Source organism: Penaeus japonicus, unplaced genomic scaffold, assembly GCF_977035675.1.
Source record: "Penaeus japonicus unplaced genomic scaffold, GWHDUDI00000001_assembly GWHDUDI00000004, whole genome shotgun sequence".
Lineage (NCBI taxonomy): Eukaryota > Metazoa > Arthropoda > Malacostraca > Decapoda > Penaeidae > Penaeus > Penaeus japonicus.
In genome coordinates, this window is record NW_028234406.1 from 49,508,889 (window position 1) to 49,518,888 (window position 10,000).

A 10,000-nucleotide genomic window follows, 5' to 3' on the forward strand; every position below is an offset into this window, starting at 1 on the left:
TGATCACAGCAGTAAATACAGCACGTCAGGCAGGAAAATTAAGGTAAGTCAGTGGAAGCATTGTCCCCCGTGTCTCAATTTTCACCCTATTTTTCCTCCGACTATTTTTCCACTCTTAATAACGCCTTTTCTCCCTCAGATTTTTTTTCTCAATGTGTGTGTAACGAAGGTATTTTTTTCGCATTATCTGTATAATCATTGATATAATTCCCGATTTTTTTTTATCAATTTTTTTTAATGTTTGTTTAACTGCATAATTCTTTTTCCAGATATTTCTTATGAATATTTATTTCAAAGAGCGTGATTTTTATTAATTCATATTAATTAGCTGCAATCTAATCTCATTCTCAATTAGTTCGTCTTTGGTCTATTTAATATGGCAAATTCGAATTTTTATTCATTTTTCATGTATCGTATAAGCGTAACTTCGCCGGTCAAGCGCAGCATAAAACGTGTCCCTGAATACAGCCACAGACGCTAAGGGTTGCCGTAAGCCGTTTGTACAAGCAGCGAGCAGATTATCCGACGGATCAATTATTGAACAGAATATTTCTGACTCGGATTACTTTCATCATCATAATCATTATTTATATGATCATTCGCATATGTCTAGTGCGAATCTTTCATAAATTACGAGATTGATTTTATTGTACCAGCTAAATATTATGAAACTATTAACAATATTTTAGTGTCAGTGACGTTTATTGTATTTTATTTTCTTTAACAAATATCGCATGTATCTTAATAAGAATATTTATATGTATATTTAAAATTACTAAAAACAGAAACACTAGGTCACTTGGCTAGGTCATTTCGTACTCTAGCAGGTCATTCGCGGTCATTCAGGACCCCACTAAAGTAAAATATTACATTACGATAACCAGACCTGTCTATCAAGACGAATGTGTTAATTCAACGATCTGGATATAAATACTTTTTGTGATATTTATTTTTTTCGGTTGTTACAAATTTTATTTATTTTCATATAGTTTTTTTCTTACGTTGTATAATATCTTCCTTCCTCCATTTTCGTAGTTTTATTCTTAGTTCATCATTATTGTTTTATCATAGTTAAGGTGTCGTATTATCCGGAATTGGTCGTGTGAAATAAATTTTAGATGTTATTTCATCAATTCAATTAATCATTTTGAATAGCCTATAATAATTTATTTATTATGCGACTTATTACCTTTTGCTATAAATACACACACACACACATCACACACAGTACACACAAACAGACACCAAACACACACAATCTCACATTAGATACACCATCTACACTTAGCCACTTTTGCATTAACTGTTCTTATCTTTTTGTTGTCACCAAAAAAAAAAAAAACACACTTTGACACTTCAACTAGGATGGTCATGGCATAAAACGAACATTAATTAACCCTGTAGGACGACGTGTGCCACCCATAATAATTCTTTATCGCCCTTGCTTTGTTGGACATTAAGTGAATAGTTATTTGCACAGATTTCACACCTTAACCATATCTTTCTACTAAATCCCTCCACTCCCAATCACTTGATTTTTACGGATTGACGACCAATTGAAAACTATTGAACGATAATGCTACAGAATATACTTAAAATGCGTCGCCACATCACATTCATGTCATTATTTTTACCTATCTTGGCTTATCAGCATCTCCTCTGTTAAAGAAAATTAACCTTTTTGAGGACAAGATTTCGGTTTTTCCATCACATTTACCCAGTCTCGGCCTACCACAGCCCACCTCCGCGAGATGAGGACCCGGGTGCTTCCTTCTCTTTTTTCATTCATCTCAAGGACCGCCAAACCGGTCATTTATTTTTATAGTTATTCCGGGCCTACACGCGATTTTTTTTACATCGGCTGAGAGAGCCACGACCGTCTCACGAGAAGACGTCTGATGTATCGACCTGTAATACGGGTCCCTCTGCGAAGTACCTCGGTGCATGGTTACTTCCGCCCGGCGCAGCTCCGGCAGTTTTTTCGGCTAACAGAGCCATGAGTATTGCTCCCTGTTTTCTTTTTTACAGCCAAATTGACCTAGCGTACGGTCACGAAAAGAAGATGGAGATACCGCCAGCACGGCGACGTTTTTCGGCAAGCAGAACTTACCACTAGTAACGGTAACGACCATATTCATGGTCAACATTCAATAAGTACTGAATATATGGAACTTTTTTACGTGTTAATGCTAATCTAATTCTTTTACTTCCAGATGTTCTTAGAAATGTCGCACATGAACAATGAATTCCTTTTGTTTTGTGATTATAATTTCTTCTTTGAACTGGGTAATATAACGTTCTTGTTTCCAGGCCTCTCATCACACCATTCAAAACATCCTTGCGTTCTCCGAAATCGCGAACTTCGTATGCTCATATCTACTCTTTAGATGTAGTGGTATTTATTCTTACTTTTTTCAGAACTACTACCAAGTCCCCCCCGCCAAGGTCAAGTGATTGAAATTATCTTGACATTTGCATTGTTTTCCATCTTTCCCTGCCATATGTTCAATAACTTTCTTTTTCAAATTTATTCCAGCAACATAGTTCTGATGTTACAACTGTTGCACCGATTCCATGTCTCCCTTAAGTTTTTCCTTAACAGAATTGCAGAGGTTGGTTACCAACTCATAACTTACTTGACCCCCTTCTTTCGCCCAGTTAATCTACAGGTATTCCTGTCGATTGTTCGGTTAAACTACAATGCCCCGGCCGCATCATCTGTCCGTATCGTAACCCAGAAATAACCAAGCAAGTTAAGTTAATTCAAGCATTACTTCAGTTAGGTCTAAATAATATTTTGCTATATCTATATACCATGTAATATCTATAAGTCTCTACCTCCCACCCTACTATTTTTGCACTGCCCATCATGAATGCAATTGCTATTATGCATCGGCACTACTTTGTCACTTCATTCCAAGGGGGTATTGTGCAAGTTGAAGATGAATTCCATCAGAACGGCTTGGCAAACCAGCCTTGTCAGCCCCCTGATTCCCGACGCCTCCATCCTTGAGACCACCACCACCTTCGCAACCGCGTGGGGTTTCGGTTGCACACAAATCAGGGGAATGTTTGTCTACTCTCGGGTGTTGAATCTTCATATTATGGTGAAACAGAGATATAGTAAACGCGTATACTATTTTTTCCTCTTATTATTGTCTTGTTTTTGCACTTTTTTTTTTTCCATTCAATCGCCCAATATTCCTGATGCTATTTAGCTTTGCAAGTCGAGGACCGATGGAACTTGTTGTCACATTAGGTGTTGGCGGCGGGGGGGTGGGTGGCCGGTGCGGGCCCGAAGCGTTGTGAGAATGATATAGAAATGCTTATATAGAGTAGTAATATTTATGCTTATATTAGATATTAATTACAGCAATAGATCCATTACTACAAAATGTAGAATTTTCTCGTAACTCTAAACTAGTGAGGCAACACGCGGAGGTCAGGTCAGGTTAACTTTGAGTGATGGGTGACTTACTCATGCTAGGCTGCCTATCCAAGTAAATCTATATGACCCTCAGAACGAGCTTAATTCCTCCGATTAGTCACGCCTCCTACATTCCAGACTACCTTGTGCTTTGCCCATGTTCGTCTAATGCTGGGATGCTGGGGGACTCCGATGGCGAAGCCTTACACCATATAAGCAGAGATGTTTGGAACACAAATTAAACACCGACAAGACCGGGATCCGACTCTGCTTCCTCCACCAACTCTGACGCGTCCGTGATTTCTCCGCTTGTTTACCACAACGACGTGTATGTAATATTGTTTATTTTGCTGTGACCATGTGGCTGTAGTGAATATATCTTTTCGTGCTCCATAACGTCAGAACTAATCTGTCTGCTTATGGAATAAACCTGAAACGTTCGACCCTGTGCCTGACATCACGCCCCCATTTTGTGCTGGTGTCAGTTACGATAGACAAAGACAACCCTCACAACTGGAGGCAGCGGTGGTCCACAACTGATAACAGTGGTGTAACCCTCACAACGGGTGCCAGCGCAAATGTGCCACGAATTTCGCTCACGGAAAGAAGAAGCCCGCTACGCCGATCGTTACCTACCCTCCCGGCCCACCCTCACAGAAGGATGCAGCCCAGGTCTTGCTTGCCTCTATATTCTTTAAAACACGTGACCTCTCGCCACGTGCTTTCATTTTTTTTTCACTCTCACGGATCACACAGTAAATACAACACGTCTTGGCAGGAAAATCAAGGTATCATGGAAGCATTGGACCCCCTGTCCTCAATTTTACACCCTATTTTTTCTCCACTATTTTTTCCACCCCCCCCACTCTTAATAACGCCTCTCCCTCAGATTTTTTTTCTCATTGTGTGTTAAAAACAAACGTATCTTTTTTTTTTCCGCATTATCTGTATAATCATTGATATAATTCCTTGCTATTTTATCGATCTTTTTAATGTTTTTAATTGCAGAAATCTTTTTCCAGATATTTCTTAGGAATATTTAATTACAAAGGAGCGTGATTTTTATAATTCATATTCAATTAGCTGCAATCTAATCCATTCTCAATTAGTTTCGTCATTGGTCGATTTAATTAATATGGCAAATTCCGAATTTTTATTCATGTTTTCTGTATCGCCTAAGCGTACTAACTTCGCCGGTCAAGCGCAAGCATCAAATTGTCCCTAAATACAGCCACAGCCGCAAAGGGTTCCGAAGCCGTTTTACAAGCAGCCGAGCAAGATTATCACGACGATCATTATTAACAAAGTTCCGACGTCGATTACTTTCATCATCATTATCATTATATATATGATCTATCGCATATGTCTAGTGCAATCTTTCATAATTTACGGAGATTGATTTTTAATGTACCACTAAAAATTATGAAACAATTAACAATATCTTAGTGTCAGTAACGTTTATTATATTTTATTTTCTTTACCATATCGCATTGTATTTTAATAAAAAATTTATATTTATATTTAAATTACTAAAAACAGAAACACTAGGTCACTTGGCTAGGTCATTTCGTACTCTAAGCCAGTCATTCGCGTCATTCCAGCACTATAGTAAAATATTACATTACGAGACCAGACTGTCTATCAAGACAATGTTTAAATCAACGATCTATATAAATACTTTATGTGAACTTTTATTTATTTTCGTTGTTACAAATTTAATTTATTATTCATCTATTTATTTATTTCTTACGTTTGTATAAACTTCCACCATTATAGAATTTTTATTCTTATATTTCATCATTATTGTTTATCATAGTTAAAGGAGTCGTAATTATCGAAATTGTCGTGTGAAGTAATTTAAGATGTATTATTTCATCAATTCAATTAATCATTTTACATAGCCTACATAAATTTAATTTATTAGCGACTTATTACCTTATGGCGAAAACACACACACCCCAACAAAAACACACAAACAAACACCAACACACACAACTCACATTAGCTACACCATCCCCCTTAGCACTTTTTGCATTAACTAGTTCTTATCTTACTGTACACAAACACACTTAGACACTTCAACAAGATTACATGGCATAAAAACGAAAATTAATAACCCGGTAGAAGAACGAACGTGTGCCACCCATAATATAATTCTTTTATCGCCCTTGTTTGTTGGACATTAAAGATGAATAGTTTATTTTCCACAATATTTCTCGCCCTAACTCCATCTTTCTACTAATTTCCTCCTCTCCCAATTACCCTACCTGATTGATTTTTACGTTGACAAACTATTGAAAACATATTGAACGATAATGCTACTGAATATACTTTAAATCGTCGTCCACATCACATTTCATCATTCATTATTTTTTACCCATCTTGGCTTATTAGCATCTCCTCTGTTAAAGCAAAATTAACCCACTTTGAGGACAATGTCGGTTTTCATCACATTTACCTACCTAGTCATCGGCCCACCACCAGCCTCCTCCACGAACAGGATTGAGAACTCGGGTGCGTCCTTTTCTTTTTTTCATTTATCCCAAGGACCGCCAAACCGGTCATTTAGTTTATAGTTATTCCGGGCCTGCCCCGATGTTTGGCTGAGAGAGCCACGACGGTCTCACGAGAAGACGTCTATTGTACCGACCTGTAATACGGTCCACCGCGAAGTACCGCGAGCACGGATACTTTCCGCCCGGCGCAGCTCCGGCAGTTTTTCGGCTAACAGAGCCATGAGTATTGCTCCCTGCAGCAAATTGACCTAGCATACGGTCACGTTAAGAAGAGATACCGCCAGCACGGCGACGTTTTTCGGCCAAGCAGCCGCGCCTTCCTTGGAGAACTCATTCTCGGTAAAGGTAACGACCTATCACACGGTCATATCAAATAATTATAAAATTTCTCATGTCAATGCTAACTTTAATTATTTTACTTTCAGATTTCTTAGAATGCCGCACATAGCAGTGAATTCCTTTTGTTTTTGCGATGCATTTCTTCTTTTACTACGGTAAATTAACTCTTAATTCGCAGGTCTCCTCTCATCACAATTCCAAAAACATAATGTGCGTTCTCTGAAATCGAACTTTGGTATACCCATATCTATTCTTTATATGAGTATACTCACTCTTCATTTTTTCAGAACTACTACAGCCAAGGTTCACGTGATTTAAATCATCTTGACATTGCAATATGGTTTCCCATCTTCCCTGCCTATGGTTCATAATTTTTCTTTAAACCAAATTTATTCCAGCAACATATTTCTGATGTTACAATTGTTGCAACTCGAATCCATGTCTCCCTTAACTCTTTAACAAGAATTAGCAGAGGTTGGTTACCAAACTTAGAACTTAACTTGACCCCTTCCTGTGCCGTTATCTACATGTTTCCTGTCGAATGTGTCGGTTAAACTACAAAGCCGCACCATCTACCGGACATGAACGCAGAGAAGACCCAAGCAAGTTAAAGTTAATCATCACTACTTCAAGTAAATCTCTAAAATAATATATTATATCTATATTACATTGCAATATACTTATTTCTATACGTCTCTACTTACAGCCCTACTATTTTGGCACTCGCCAATCATCATTGCAATTGCTATGTATGCATCGGGCACTACCTGTGACTTTCATTCCCGTTTTTTGCAAGTTGAAGATGATTCCATCAAACGGCTTGGCACACCAGCCTTGTTCAGCCCTGATGTCCCCGACGCCGACATCTTGAGGACCAGCCACCTCCCACAACCCGCGTGGGTTTTCGTTGCACAATCAAGATTATTGTCTACTCGGGGTGTTTGAATCTTTTCATATTACGGTGAAACAGAGATATAGTAAACGCCGTATACTATTTCCACCTAGATTCCTTGTTTTTGCACTTTTTTTTTGCTCATGTATGTACCACCAAATATTCTGATGGTATATATCTTTGCAAGTCGAGGACGACTTGTTTCATAGGTGGCCGAGCGTTGTGAGAATGATATAGAATGCTTATATAGAAGTATATATTATGCTTATATTAGATATTAATTACAGCAATAGATCCATATACAAATGTAGGAATTTTCGTACTCTAACTAGTGAGGCAACCGCGAGGTCAGGTCAGGTTAACTTTGAGTGATGGGTGACTTACTCATGGCTGCCTTTCCAAGTACCTTAGACCCTCAGAACGAGCTTAATTCCTCGATAGTCACGCCTCCTACATTCCAGACTACCTGTCCACATTACCACCGTTGGGGACGACGGATGCGAAGCCTTCCCATATAAGCAGGATGTTTGGAACACACCGACAGACCGGGATCGACTCTGCTCCACTGACGCCTGATTTCTCCGCTTGTTTACACGTGTTGTGATATTGTTTATTGCTGTGACCCTTGTGCTGTAGTGAATATATCTCTCGTGCACCATAACGGCAGACAATCTGCGTTATGGAATAAACCTGTAATGTTCGAACCCTGTGTCTGACATCACCACCTATCTTGTGCTGGGTTGTCAGTTACGATAGACTAAGACAACCCTCACAACTGGAGGCAGCGGTGGTCCACAACTGATAACAGTGGTGTAACCCTCACAACGGGTGCCAGCCAGTGGTGCCACGATTTCGCTCCGAAGAAGAAGCCCGCTACGCCGAACGTTACCTACCCTCCCGCCCACCCTCACAGAAGGATGTCAGCCAGGGTCTTGCTTGCCTCCTATATTCTTAAAACTCGTGGACCTCTCGCCACGTGCTTTCATTTTTTTTCACTCTCACGTGATCACAGCAGTAAATACAACACGTCTGGCAGGAAAATCAAGGTAAGTCAGTGGAAGCATTGTCCCCCGTGTCTCAATTTTCACCCTATTTTTTCTCCGACTATTTTTCCACTCTTAATAACGCCTTTCTCCCTCAGATTTTTTTTCTCAATGTGTGTGTAACGAAGGTATTTTTTCGCATTATCTGTATAATCATTGATATAATTCCCGATTTTTTTTTATCAATTTTTTTTAATGTTTGTTTAACTGCATAATTCTTTTTCCAGATATTTCTTATGAATATTTATTTCAAAGAGCGTGATTTTTATTAATTCATATTAATTAGCTGCAATCTAATCTCATTCTCAATTAGTTCGTCTTTGGTCTATTTAATATGGCAAATTCGAATTTTTATTCATTTTTCATGTATCGTATAAGCGTAACTTTGCCGGTCAAGCGCAGCATAAAACGTGTCCCTAAATACAGCCACAGCCGCTAAGGGTTGCCGTAAGCCGTTTGTACAAGCAACGAGCAGATTATCCGACGGATCAGTTATTGAACAGAATATTTCCGACTCGGATTACTTTCATCATCATAATCATTATTTATATGATCATTCGCATATGTCTAGTGCGAATCTTTCATAAATTACGAGATTGATTTTATTGTACCAGCTAAATATTATGAAACTATTAACAATATTTTAGTGTCAGTGACGTTTATTGTATTTTATTTTCTTTAACAAATATCGCATGTATCTTAATAAGAATATTTATATGTATATTTAAAATTACTAAAAACAGAAACACTAGGTCACTTGGCTAGGTCATTTCGTACTCTAGCAGGTCATTCGCGGTCATTCAGGACCCCACTAAAGTAAAATATTACATTACGATAACCAGACCTGTCTATCAAGACGAATGTGTTAATTCAACGATCTGGATATAAATACTTTTTGTGATATTTATTTTTTTCGGTTGTTACAAATTTTATTTATTTTCATATAGTTTTTTTCTTACGTTGTATAATACTTCCTCCATTTTCGTATTTTTATTCTTAGTTCATCATTATTGTTTTATCATAGTTAAGGTGTCGTATTATCGGAATTGTCGTGTGAAATAATTTTAGATGTTATTTCATCAATTCAATTAATCATTTTACATAGCCTTATATAATTTATTTATTATGCGACTTATTACCTTTTGCTAAATACACACACACACACACACACGTACACACAAACAGACACCAAACACACACAACTCACATTAGATACACCATCTACACTTAGCACTTTTGCATTAACTGTTCTTATCTTTTTGTTCACAAACACACTTTGACACTTCTTTGACACTTCAACTAGTTTGTCAGGGCATAATAACGAACAGTAATTACCCGGTAGGACGACATATAAAACCATAATAATCGCCTTTATCTGTGTTGCTTTGTTGGACCTTAAGTGAATAGCAATTTTTTTCATATTACTCCTTAACCATATCTTTCTACTATCCCTCCACTCCCTATCACTTGATTTTTACGTTGACGACATTGAAAACTATTGAACGATAAGCTACTGAATATATACTGTAAATCGTTCGCCAATACATTCATTCATTATTTTTACCTATCTTGGCTTATCAGCATCTCCTCTGTTAAAGAAAATTAACCATTTTTGAGGACAAGATTCGGTTTTTCATCACATTTACCCAGTCTCGGCCTACCACAGCCCACCTCCGCGAGGATGAGACCCGGGTGCTTCCTTCTCTTTTTCATTCATCTCAAGGACCGCCAAACCGGTCATTTATTTTATAGTTATTCCGGGCCTACCCCGATGTTTGGCTGA